This window comes from Chiloscyllium plagiosum, unplaced genomic scaffold (genome assembly GCF_037043375.1).
Source record: "Chiloscyllium plagiosum isolate Xiang-an unplaced genomic scaffold, Cpla_swu_hap1 HiC_scaffold_47, whole genome shotgun sequence".
In the NCBI taxonomy this organism is placed as follows: Eukaryota; Metazoa; Chordata; class Chondrichthyes; order Orectolobiformes; family Hemiscylliidae; genus Chiloscyllium; species Chiloscyllium plagiosum.
In genome coordinates this window covers 4313324-4327227 of record NW_028270185.1, presented here as the reverse complement: position 1 = coordinate 4327227, position 13904 = coordinate 4313324, and the positions used below count along the sequence as shown (strand labels likewise).

Here is a 13904-nt window from a genome sequence, read left to right as displayed (position 1 = left end):
ACCACCATCCTGTTCCTGCCTTATCCCCATAACCCTTGATTCCACTATCCTTAAGAGCTCTATCCAATTCTTTCTTGAAAGTATCCAGAGACTTGCCTCCACAGCCTTCTGGGTCAGAGCATTCTATACACCCACCACTCTCTGGGTGAAGAAGTTTCTCCTCAACTCTGTTCTGAGTGGCCTACCCCTTATTTTTAAACTGTGTCCTCTGGTTCGGGACTCACCCATCAGCGGAAACATGCTTCCTGCCTCCAGAATGTCCAATCCTTTAATAATCTTATACGTCTCAATCAGATCCCTTCTCAGCCTTCTAAACTCAAGCGTATACAAGCCCAGTCGCTCCAATCTTTCAGCATAAGATAGTCCCGCCATTCCGGGAATTGACCTCGTGAACCTACGCTACACTCCCTCAATAGCCAGAATGTCTTTCCTCAAATTTGGAGACCAAAACTGCGCACAATATTCCAGGTGCAGTCTCACCAGGGCCCTGTACAGCTGCAGAAGGACCTCTTTGCTTCTATACTCAATTCTTCTTGTTATGAAGGCCAGAATGGGCCTATACTCTCTGGAGTTCAGAGGAATTAGGTCATCTAATTGAAATAGAGTCATAGAGATGTGCAGCATGGAAACAGACCCTTCGGTCCAACCTGTCCATGCCGACCAGATATCCCAACCCAATCTAGTCCCTCCTGCCAGCACCCGGCCCATATCCCTCCAAACCCTTCCTATTCATATACCCATCCAAATGCCTCTTAAATGTTGCAATTGTACCAGCCTCCACCACATCCTCTGGCAGCTCATTCCATACACGTACCACCCTCTGAGTGAAAACGTTGCCCCTTAGGTCTCTTTTATATCTTTCCCCTCTCATCCTAAACCTATGCCCTCTAGTTCTGGACTTTCTGACCCCAGGGAAAAGACTTTGTCTATTTATCCTATCCATGCCCCTCATAATTTTGTAAACCTCTAATAAGGTCACCCCTCCGCCTCCGACGCTCCAGGGAAAACAGCCCCAGCCTGTTCAACCTCTCCCTGTAGCTCAGATGCTCCAACCCTGTCAACATCCTTGTATATCTTTTCTGAACCCTTTCAAGTTTCACAACATCTTTCCGATAGGAAGGAGACCAGAATTGCATGCAATATTCAATGTGGAATTCTTCGAGGATGACAACATAGATGCTGAGGGGCTGTTTCCTTAAGTTAGAATCAAGAGAGTACAGTCTCAGGATAGGACTGCAATGAGAATTTCTTCACTGAGAGGGTGAGAATGTTTTGAATTCTCTGCCCGAGACAACTCAGTCATGGAGTATATTGAAGGCTAAGATCGATAAGGTCTTAGAGCTTAAGGGAATCATGACGTGTCTGGAAGATTGAGATAGAACGTTGGCTGTAATCTGACTGAACAGGCGATCAGGTTCAAAAGGGGCATGTTCTCCCCCCCATCCCACCTTTTACAATCTGTATGTTCTTACGTCATTGATGATTCTGCTCCAAAAACCTTTGAGAATTGGATTAAGATGTTATACTGTATAAAACCAGCAGGTGTCAGAAGGCAGCAATATTTCAGATGTTAAAAATCCTTTCGGAGCGCCACTCCTTCATCCAAAGGATGCTCCAGAAGCTAGTGCTTCCAATTAAACCTGTTGGACTATAACCTGGTGTTGTGTGAATTTTAACTTTGTACACACCAATCCAACACCGGCATCTCCAAATCATATTTCAGATGGAGACTTTGCTGTTGAGCGATGTTTGTCAGACACATTACATCTGGTATAGTACAATAAACACTAAGTTTATTAGTCCAAAATTAAAAATCACACAACACCAGGTTATAATCCCACATGTTTATTTGGAAGCACTAGCTTTCAGAGCACTTTGTCAATCACCTAATGAAAAGCTAGTGCTTCCAAATAAACCCATTGGACTATAACCTGGTGTTGTGTGATTTTTAACTTTGTACACCCTAGTCCAACACCGGGTCTCCAAATCATTTATTGTCCAGGCCAGTAATTTCAGAATGAGATCTGACAGAGAATTAGTTTTGACCAAAACTGTTGACACTGAGAGAGATAGTGACTTTGTTTCCCTCGGATACCCCTCAATCACAAATCCTCCGTGTGGTGCTAAGGGAGTGCAGCCCTGTCACAGGAGACAATAAAATGCTGGAATCCAAAGTAGACAGGCAGGAGGCTGGGGGAACACAGGAAGCCAGGAGGTGGAGAAGTCAACGTTTCTGGTGTAACCCTTCTTCGAGCCGGCTCTGAGGTGAGATGTTAAACCAAGGCCAAGTCTGCCACCCCTCGGCCCGATGAAGAGGATCCCCGTGTCTCTTTGCAGGAAGGGCAGGGGATCTCTCCCCAATCTGTTTAGCTTCCAATCAATGTCTTGGATGTAGGTTTGCTCACTGAGCTGGAAGGTTAATTTCCAGACGTTTCATCACCATACTAGGTAACATCTTCAGTGGGCCTCCAGGCGGAACACTGCTGCAGGGCTTTGTCCGGGGGCCCACTGAAGATGTTACCTAGTATGGTGCCGAAACGTCTGGAAATGAACCTTCCAGCTCAGCGAGCAAACCTACATCCAGAACCTTAATCTGAGCACAAATCAATGTTAAAAATCAATGTCTCTAAACACAAATAAACCGGTCTTCCTCATATTGCTGCCTGCGGGAGCTTGCTGTGCGCAAATTGGTCAAGATTTGCACTCAGCTCCCCCCATTTGGTGAGATGGTCTGTTCCATCCCCCTTCCAAGGGGAGAGATGGTCTCTCCCTCCCGCCCCCACTCCCGTCTGGGAATTAGTCTCTCCCTGTCTCCCGCCTCCAATGGGGAGAGATGGTCTCTCCCTCTTCTCCCCCCCCTCCAGAGTGCGAGATGGTCTAACCCCGTTGCCAGGGAGACCTGGTTGCCCGGATGCGGCGCCTGCGGTTCGGGAATCTCCGGATGTGGCGGTGAAACCCTGAAAAAAATTCTCCTTCCTGACCCCCCCCCCCCCCCCAAACAACAAGAACAACCCCCCACCCTCACAATCTCCGCACCCACCCCCACCCTCACAACCGGCAGCAGCAGCCGGACAGGTCAGTCCAGGGGGTGGGGAATGGAGGGAAAAAGACAGTGGGACAGCAGGAGGGGGGGGGGATAGAATGGAGGGTAGTGTGGGGGTAAGGATGGGGAAGGAGTGGGGGGGGTAAGGATGGGGAAGGAGTGGGGGGGGGTAAGGATGGGGAAGGAGTGGGGGGGGTAAGGATGGGGAAGGAGTGGGGAAGGAGTGGGGGGGGCGTAAGGATGGGGAAGGAGTGGGGGGGGGGCGTAAGGATGGGGAAGGAGTGGGGGGGGGCGTAAGGATGGGGAAGGAGTGGGGGGGGGCGTAAGGATGGGGAAGGAGTGGGGGGGGGGCGTAAGGATGGGGAAGGAGTGGGGGGGGGCGTAAGGATGGGGAAGGAGTGGGGGGGGGCGTAAGGATGGGGAAGGAGTGGGGGGGGGCGTAAGGATGGGGAAGGAGTGGGGGGGGGCGTAAGGATGGGGAAGGAGTGGGGGGGGGCGTAAGGATGGGGAAGGAGTGGGGGGGGGCGTAAGGATGGGGAAGGAGTGGGGGGGGGCGTAAGGATGGGGAAGGAGTGGGGGGGGGCGTAAGGATGGGGAAGGAGTGGGGGGGGGCGTAAGGATGGGGAAGGAGTGGGGGGGGCGTAAGGATGGGGAAGGAGTGGGGGGGGCGTAAGGATGGGGAAGGAGTGGGGGGGGGCGTAAGGATGGGGAAGGAGTGGGGGGGGGCGTAAGGATGGGGAAGGAGTGGGGGGGGGCGTAAGGATGGGGAAGGAGTGGGGGGGGGCGTAAGGATGGGGAAGGAGTGGGGGGGGGCGTAAGGATGGGGAAGGAGTGGGGGGGGGCGTAAGGATGGGGAAGGAGTGGGGGGGGGCGTAAGGATGGGGAAGGAGTGGGGGTAAGAGTTGAGGTGGGCAGTTGGGGAAAGATTGGGGGAAAGATTGTGGGGGGGCAGTGGGGGAAAGAGAGAGAAAGATCAGTGATGATGGAGAGACACAGACGAGATGGGATGGACAGTGAGAATGGGGGAGTTGGGGCAAGAGATGGGAGTGAGGGGATGATCGGGGGAGAGGAAGGACAGGAAATGGGTGAGGGAGAATGGAAAGCAAGAATGGGTGTGTGTGTGTGAGAGAGCGCAAATGGGAGGATTATGGGAGGGAAGAGAGGGGGAGCTGAGGGACATGGGGCAGTGAGTGGAGGGAGAATGTTTTGAGGTTTGGGAGTGTTGGGGGAGATTGAGAGAGAGGAAATGCAGGGTAAGGAGGATTAATGGATGGTGGTGTGAGAGTGGAATGATGATGGGAGAGGGGGGGGGGGAAATGAGGGTGTAGGGAGGGGTTGGCAGGGATTTTAGCTGTTCGGGGGGGTGATGAAGGGAAATACAGTAAAATCTGAAGTTAAAGAGGCTATTCTAATGAAACGTGCAACCAACCATTGTTGATTATCGTAAACACCCTCTGGTTTACTCATGTCCTTAATGAAGAGAATCTGCCATCCTTATCCTACATGTAAATGCAGATCCATAGGAATGTGGTTGAGTCCTGATTGTACTCTGGGAATCAGCTGATTCCCAAAGAAATGTCAACCTTGACCATGATGCCCACAGCCCTTGAGCTGGAACAAAACCCTTAGGGTCCTCTGCTCAGGTGGTCTGTGTGGAAAGGCGTATTTTGCATTTTAACAGTATTTGGTTAATCAGAACTCGAGCAATTAGTGTCTAGTCATCTGTGGGGAACTGCAAAGCGAGTCCAGAGTTTGACAGTCAAAAACTATCACTGCCACTAGGAATTTCTTGATTTGACTTTAATAGTTTGATGTCCTCATTTGGGTGAAAATTGTGGTTATCATATGGAGGGTAAATAAGAAAAACAGTGTAATGTAACAGTGTGTGTGGTGGCATACCTTCAAACCAAAATGGGATATCTGAAGAAGTTTCTGTTTTCGGGAGGCAGATAAACGCAGGGTATCAATTTGATCAAAAGGTTGAACTTTTATATGTTTGTGTACAGACACACACATATTTGACAAAACATAATAACCAATTAATTTTGAAGGGTAATTCCTTTTGTAGAAAAAAGTTTGCATCACTAATGGTGATATGGCAACAAGTAAATCATTTTTTTAAGTCAGGTGACTTCATCTGATGAAGGAGCAGCGCTCTGAAAGCTTGTGATTTTAAATAAACCTGTTGGACTATAACTTTGGGTGGCGTGGTGGCTCAGTGGCAAGCACTGCTGCTTCACAGTGCCATGGACCCGGGTTCGCTTCCCACCTCGGGCGATTGTGTGGAATTTGCATGTTGTCTGCGTGGGTTTCCTCTGGGTGCTCCAGTTTCCTCCCACTGTACAAAGATGTGCAGGTTAGGTGGATTGCCCATACTGTTCAGGGCTGTGTGGGTTAGGAGCATTAATTAGGGGAAATGTACAATAATAAGGGAATGGGTCTGGGTGGGATACTGTTCAGAAGGTTAGTGTGGACTTGTTGGGCCATATGGCCTGTTTCCACACTGTAGGGATTCTATAACCTGGTGTCATGTGACTTCTGACTTTGTCCAACACCAGCACCTCCACATTTATTTTAGTGATTGCTGGAAAGATATTGGCCACGGCACCAGGAGAACACCCTGTTGGATCAGCATCCATCTGAGAGGATGATCAGGACCTCAGTTGAATGTTTCATCTGAAAGATGATATCTCTGAACAGTTCAGCACTCCCTCAGTGTTGTATTGAGAGTGGTCAGCCTAAATTACACCCTCGAATGAGTGTTGCACCCATGACACTTTGATTCCAATGATAGCAATGTCAGCCACTGAGCTAAGTGAAATGAGTGGGTTTAGTCAAAGATTGGTCTGAGCTATAGTCATTGGCTAGATGTTGTGAGACCAGTGGGGGCTGGTCAAACTGAGGTTAAAATGAATTGCCAGATGGGAAGTAGTGGGTAAAGCATGTTAAATTATAATTAAAATAATAGATTTATCATGATTATCAAATTGACAGTACAGTCTTGATGGGCTGAATGGCAGCCCCAAATTCCTGAAGAAAAGAAATGTGAGAGATATGGCAGAAGAGGATTTGAGGGAGACCGTGAAGTGAAGAGGGAGGGTCAAGGTGCTAGGGAAGAGAATAAAATGAAGGTGGGACAGAATGCAAAGCAGGTGAAGTGGAGAGAGAGAGAGAAAGTAAAGAATGAACTTTGGAAGTGTCTTAAAAGGGGCCCAGTCTGAACACAGCAGCCATTGGTGATTTATGGATGACTGGGATTTGCCTTTAATGACCAGGGAGGAGAAGGAACAGCCGTTGTTTTACTGTGTGAAGTGAAAGGACTGGAGTTGGTGCAGCTGTGCTCAAGGGTGGAGTATCTCTGAATGTGAATGGCTGAGATTAAATCCTGGGTGGGTGATGGTTTCTGTCTGCATCAAAACCTCCTGTGAATTGCAGTTGGCTGGGTGATTCAATTCCTCTCCTGGCAAGGTCAGGACTCTTGATGTTGTCTGCAAAGGGAACAAGCGAAGGTTTGTTTTTTTTTTGAATCTGTATTTTTGAAGTTGTCTTAAGATGGAAAATCTTTGTAACAAACAGCTTTGACTCAACAACAACATTAGTGTGTTTGAAGGTACCTTGCTTGTACACTGCCGTAGTACAGTGTTGTTACAAGACACTATGTACTCATGAGAGGAAAGGTATTTAATTCCCACTTTTCAGGGTGTTGCCTCAACTTGGATCATTTTCTTATTTAATTCCAAACATTCTAAATTCCTAATGAGGGTGAAGCTGCCTTTTCTTCATTTGGTTCTAATTTTCATCATCTGAAAGCTGACTGCAGTGATATTTGACCTTCGCTTACCTTTCTCTGCTTTTGTTGATGCGTAAGGTTTATAGTTTCTCACCTTGTGGTGGTTTCACAGGCTGACTGAGTTCTGCCTCTCTGCTCTTGGAGCAATAAGGTTAGTTGCAGCCAAAATGATCCATTTAGATACTTCTACTCAACCTGTTCTGAGACTTTATTATACATTTGGATAAGTACATGAATAAGAAATGTTCAGTTCTGATGAAGTCATTTAGACTGAAACATTAACTTGCTTTCTCTCCATGAATGCTGCCTGGCCTGCAGTGATCTTCAGCATTGTTTGAATTCAATGTTTGGAGGGATATGGCCAAGTGTAGGATGTGCTGAAAATGTGTTGCTGGAAAAGCGCAGCAGGTCAGGCAGCATCCACGGAGCAGGAGAATCGACGTTTTGGGCATAAGCCCTTCTTCAGGAATAAGGAAAGTCAATGAGGACTTTCCTCATTCCTGAAGAAGGGCTCATGCCCGAAATGTTGATTCTTCTGCTCCTTGGATGCTGCCTGACCTGCTGCGCTTTTCCAGCAACACATTTTCAGCTCTGATCTCCAGCATCTGCAGTCCTCACTTTCTCCAAGTGTAGGATGAGTTTAGTTTGGGATTATAGTTGGCATGTGCTGATTGGATTGAGGGGGCTGTTTGACCCTGTGACTTTTGGAGCTGGTGGAACTTGAACGTGGTCTTCCTGGCTCGGCGGTAGGGTCACTAGCACTGTCACAAAATTATCCGTTTACCTGAGATTGTCTTATTTAGTACAGCTTGGATTTATTAGTGATATATTTGATTTGTAGCCCTTAGTTTTGAACTCCTCCACAAATGGGAACATCTCCGTATATATCCCTCTTCCATAATTTTAAAGTCTTCGGTTGGGTCAGTCTGCAGTCTTCTCTCTCCTTAGAGAAGAGACCCATTCACACTTTTCACACTTTTATGCATGTTGTAATCCTCAATTGTGGATTCATCCCCATGAGTCAGTTTTGCAGATTCTCTGATGCATGTGTATCTTTTTAATACAGTGTTCAGATCAGAACTATGCACAGTTTTTAAAAATGTATTCATGGGTGTGGGCGTCATTGGCCAGGCCAGTGTTTATTTCATCTCCCTAATTGCCCAGAGAGCATTTAACAGTCAATTACATTGCTGTGGGTGTGCATGTGATCTAACAAAGTGTATTACAACGTCCCTGCTTCTCAGCTTTGTTCTTCAAGAAGGAAGAAGTGTTTTTAAAAAATGGCAATAATAACATGCAGGTTCAATGATTTGTGTATCTGTTTCTCTGACTTATTCTCTAGTTATCCAGCTCTTTATGCGATCTTCCTATGAAAATAGTGTCTCAGACTTCTCTATTGAATTCACTTGCTGATCAGTTGAATGCTGAACTTATTGACTTGCAAGTGTGCAACAACTGAGTAAGCTAACTCTGAAATGTAATTGTTCCACTGTCTTCCCACAGTGACTGTGCTGCCAGGAATTTGTAATTTGAGATCACCATGACATTCGATGCAGCTTTCTTCCCAGAGTGAGCACCTGAATTGATAAATGGCTTTGGTTTATTTTCCTTTGGGAGTGATCTCTGAGCCAGCCATTGAAGGGAGGTAATGGTGGTTTGATTACGTATGGGGAGGCTGGTTGGTTTGGGAGAGTAGGCTGTTAAAGGCCTGAATTTAATCTCTCTATTGTTTACATTCACCCCATTGGCAAACAGACTTAGATAACCTGTCCAGCACATGTGCTGTGGTGACAGGCAGCAGCAGCAGGGGTCTGTGGAGGGGGAGCTGGATTAGATCTTAGAATAATCAGTCTCCTTTAGAATCCATTTACTATGGAGGTGGATTTTAGTTGCACCAAAATAAAACACTCTTTTTAATTTAACACTGCACCTGATTATGTTAATAGATTTAATATAAAATCTAATATTTTCTAATGCCATTTCCGGTTACTCTCTCTTCCCTCTGATAATATAGGATTCTGGCAGCTCTCTGACCTTTTTTTCTAGAAAGTATTAGTGACTGATTCAATTTATGGTCAGTAAAGTGTGATGCTGGAAAAAGCACAGCAGGTCAGGCAGCATCTGAGGAGCAAGAGGGTCGACGTTTTGGGCTTAACCCTACTCAAATCTTGGAGCAAGGGGCCCAAACCCAAAACCTTCATCTGAACTTTCTAATGGGAGTCAAAAAGCATGGTGCTAGAAAAGAACAACAGGTGAGGTAGCATCCGTGGTTCAGGAGAGTAGACGTTTCGGGTATAAGCCCTAACAAAGGGCTTATGCCCGAAACATTGACTCTCCTGCACCTCGGATGCTGCCTGACCTGTTGTTCTTTTCCAGTACTACACTTTTTGACTCTTGACTCTCCAGCATCTGTAGTTCTCACTTTCTCCTACTTTTTTAACAGGAGGCTTACTGGAGTTTGATCAGTTTGAACTGTGGCAGATCCATCTCACCCGAGCTGTGGTGGTCTAACCTCTGGTGCTGGCTGGGCTTTCCCCTCTGTAGGTTGACTGTGGCTCAGTTGTTAAGTGAGGCTCACATTTTGTCTTTTCCTTGTGTTTCAGGCTTGGCAGCTTTGCTGTGCTGTAAGCTCATCTCAAACTGTAACCTACAGAGCAAGAGGAGGAGGCTATGGCAAAATGTTAAACCCTCATCACTCATATTCACATTCGTATTCCCCCCGCACCCTTTTAAAATTTTTCTTCAGGCGATTATCTGCTCTTACAGATTCTGTTTTCAGTGTTAAAAAAGAACTTTACAGACCAGAACCAGACTATCTCGCCTAACTCATCTAAAGCGTTGTTTATGCTCCACAAGAGCTTTGTCCCACTCTCTTCATCTTTTCCCCCTCCTTATACTCCTTTCTTTCATGTCCTTACCTCACTTACACATTGTGCCTATGTTAGTTAGTTCAGATATTCCTCCTTGGAGTTCACATGCTATCACTCTCTGGGGAAAGAGATTTCACTTGAGTTCTCTGTGGACTTAATTAGTCACAATTTTAAGTTCTAGATCCTGTAGTTTTGGACGACTCCACACGTGGTGATTACTTTTATGTGTAAATTTTCAATTGATTTTCTGAAATTATTTAAGGCCCATTAAGGAGCTGGGGCCTGTGTTTCTGGTCTTCTGCAGTAAAGGCTGGGTCTCTTTTCCAAAATCAGGCCAATCAGCATGAAAGGCAGACCTTTCACCTGAAAAGGAACCGAAGAGCTAATGTAGTTGCAAGTCAGCATTCTGAGTTAATCCAAAGAAGTTTGTATTAAACAGATTGCCAGTGATCGCAAATGGTGTCACTAGTTCAGAGTTTGGCTCTTGATTACAGGATGAATCATTGGTGATCGAGGATTGTCCCAGCATTTAGTAGGCAGAGGAAAGTCTTTGGGGGCTTGTCTATTGAGCATTCCTGTGTTTTGATGCTCTGAATCCAGTCAGTGCGGCAGCCTTTAGCTTCTCTCTTGCATGGTGCGAACCCCCTCATTAATGCAAGATCTGAGGGCCACAGAAGGAAAAGGTGTGCAGCTCTTCCAAAGGGGTGGGAAGGGAGTCCGATTGAGCAGTGTAAACAAGGGAAGCTACTCATGGGCTCCAGTCTTTTCAAATATCCCAGCACGAAAGCAATTTTTGCCTTTTCTAGGGAGTGCTGATTTCTTTCACCTCCATCTTATTTTAGAAGAAACAGTTCTTTTATTGCCTGATTAAGGAAGGGAGGGCTAATTCATCAAGAACTGGAGTGAAACCTGGAGAGTTCCAGCTTTAAATGATAGCAGTGATTAAGAGATTTAGGTGTTCGATGACTAAGGTGGACATGATGGACTGAAGGGCCTCTTTCCATGCTATAATACTCTGACTGACTGGTAGCTGCTGCGAGTTGGTGTGGGTGTATGCCTTACTCTGAGCCCTGCCCTCTGACCTCACCAGATTGGCTATATTTCATTATTTTCACTGTTGCATCCCTGTCATGAACTTTATTCCCCTGCAGTTGAAAAGATCAAACAGCTGACTGTTTGTTTGGGTGGAAAAGAACAATGCAAAGCTTTATTTAAAAACACATGTTGCACACTTTCCTAACCCCCACCAACTCATGCCCACGTGTCACTGAACTCGATCGTTCTTTCTAACTGTGGACATCGGTGATCCTGGAAAGTCTGTAGAAGGGTGATTGACTGCCTTGTAAAGGTGCTCAGCTTTGCACAGTTACAGAAAGCTCTAAGTGAATGGACATTTAATGTTTTACTTATTAATTATGGCACTGACTTACTTAAAACCCTGTCACTCATGAGGTCCTGCTGTCTCATTCGATGACTGTGTTCTGCCATTCCTTCCTGATTGTCTTGTCTCAAGCCAGGGAAGAAATATTAGCTGTAGTTATTCTAATCTACCAACCAGCTCCTCAAACATTCCCCCATTTTATTCACAATTGAGCAACAAGTCTAACCAAACACCAAGAAACAATATGACAAATTACCAGTTTGGTTTTAAAATATAAGCAAACTGCTGGAGAAACTCAGCGGGTCCAGCCGCATCTTGGAGAGAGAAACAGTTTACGTTTCAAGTCCTGTTCAGAACACAACATTGAGTCCTGAAGCAGAGTCACACTGGACTCCAGATGTAAGCTCTGTTTCTTTCTCTATAGATACTGTCAGACCTACTGAGTTTCTCCAGAATGTCTTGTTTTATTGCAAATTCCAGCATCCACAGTATTTTGCTTTTAGTTTATATGTCAGCACACTAAGAACTTCACTTCCTTTTTAAATAGTATTGTGGAATTTCTTTCACAAATGAACAGGCTGGTGGAACCTCTATTTAACACCTCATCTAAACATAAATCCCTCAGCATTGCAAGACACTAGTTTAAGTCCTCAAACCCTGGAGTGGGCCTTTAGCCCACATGCTTTCTGTTTAAGCTTCAAGGTACCTTTATGATTTCACCTCTTAAAATAGAAAAATGTAAAATTCTCGGATGGAGGGAGGTCTTTTGGCCCAGGATATTTGAGCAAATCCACTTTCCAGCTCTTGATTTGCTGCCTAGTGGGTTATGTTGTTCCAGGTGTGCACCTGAGGACTTCTTAAATGTTATGAGGCTTCCTGTCTTTTCACTTGTTAGCCATATGGAGCAGAAAGGTTCAGCAACAGTTTGCATTTATATAGCTACATGGGTCAAGTTCTGAAATAACCTCCCTATAGCCTTCTCTGACTATGCTCCTTAAAGCCTTCCTCCCTCACTGCATTCTACTTGTTCCTCATGAGGCTCACTTTCAGATTTGGTCAGGATTATGCCTTTGAATTGCCTTCTGTGTTTTACTCTGATAGACACTGTATAAATGTAAATTATTCTGGAGTGTGTCTTGACCCACTCTATCACAGTCACACTGTGAACGAATTCCCTTTGGTACCTGTCCACAGGAATTACGGCAGGGTTTAGAGAAGCCAGGAACCCAGGACTTTCTCAACCTGCCTTCTAACAGAGAAAAGTATCCTTACAGAGTTAATCTGAGCTGGGGTCGTGCTATGGGTATTAGAGATGGCCTCTGTAAAATCAACCTGGGCCCTGCCCCAGAGTGCTCCGAGAAATCAATCTTGAGTGAGAACATGGACATTCCGTGCTGTACATCTCTGTCTGTAAGACCTGGCCTCAGCTCTGATTGTCAGCTCCCCATCGCTGACTATGTCAGCGCAAATAGGAAAATATCCTTCAAGCTGAGGTAACAGAGGGCCAGTGCACTATAACATTGCAGGGGCTTAGTGCTTTCATGAGGTGAGAGAATTGCCACAGGAAAAGGGATTAAACTGTTAATTTTTTCACATCTGTTCCATTAAAAATAGATAATTAGATGTCAAGTGCTAAATCTCTAGTAAGTGTTAATGATTCTAATCAGCATTTAACACGTAGTGCTGTGAGCAGGGCTGGTCCTTGCATTTTTAATAGTAGCATTTCATGTGATTCTGATTAGTAAGTGTTGCCTTCAGTAGCTACTGGCATGTCTCAGTGAGTCTGACCAGCAGGAATTTTAATTAGAGAATGGCCCAGGCTTGTACAGAATCTTGGAGGCTTGGAAAGTTTAAAATATCACCTTTCTTAGCTAGTGACAATTTGGCTCTGGGTCAGAAGTGAAATGCTACCATTCATGCCAAGCCTGGCATTTTAAACCAAGGGATCCTTTGTTTGAATCCTCTTGTTCAGTTAATCTTGTCCTGATGATTGAGGGATTGGGTCTGTCTCTCTCGTGCTCTCTCTCTCTCTCTCTCTCTCTCTCTCTCTCTCTCTCTCTCTCTCTCTCACTCTCACTCTCACTCCCCTCAACTAATATTATGAAAAATCAGTTATGGCCATTTGCTTTCCTGCAGTTTGTCTGATCGTGTTTGCATAGTTTGGTTTCATTAGAATAGTTGTAAGACTTTGAAGTTAGCTCTGAACTGTCTTTTGAGGTTCTGAGATTGTGATTTATGTTTATTGTTATGTTTATGTTATGTTTATATGAGATTGTGTTTATGTTCGTATCAGCCGTGACTCAGTTGGTAGAATACTCCTGAAGAAGGGCTTATGCCCGAAACGTCAATTCTCCTGCTCCTTGGATGCTACCTGACCTGCTGTGCTTTTCCAGCAACACTTCTTTCAGCTCTGATCTCCAGCATCTGCAGTCCTCATTTTCTCCTGGAATACTCACTCTGACTCAGAACGTTATGCATTCAAGTCCTGTTCTGGAGTCTTCAGCGCAAGATCTAGACTGATGCCCCAAAGTAGTACTGAGGGAGATGCTCTCTTTCAGACGAGAGCTTAAACCAAATCCCCTGTCAGGTGCATGTAAAGCTGAGGAGTTCTCCCCAGTGTTGATATTTAGTCCTTGAACAAAACCACGAGGAGCAGATTATTTGATCACTGTCACTTTTCACTGAGGGAGCTTGCTATGCATAAGTTGCTGCCTTCAGGAGTGCTGATGGAGAACATTTTAGAAGGTGAAAGCAAAAATGGTACAGGATTGGCAGAGAAATTTACGGTGAAAGCTTGAGAAGTGCGCCATAGCGGATGTT

At 45.5% G+C, this 13904-nt stretch overlaps 1 protein-coding gene across 1 annotated transcript in view; it reads left to right on the top strand.

The window, feature by feature from the left end:
* Positions 1-3039: 3039 nt before the first annotated feature.
* The window catches only part of pak4 (p21 protein (Cdc42/Rac)-activated kinase 4), a 132806-nt gene continuing 121941 nt past the window's right edge, over positions 3040-13904 (top strand). The window contains exon 1 of the mRNA XM_043680743.2: positions 3040-3075. The gene's annotated coding sequence lies outside the window, so the exon portion shown is untranslated. The remainder of the gene's footprint in view (positions 3076-13904) is intronic.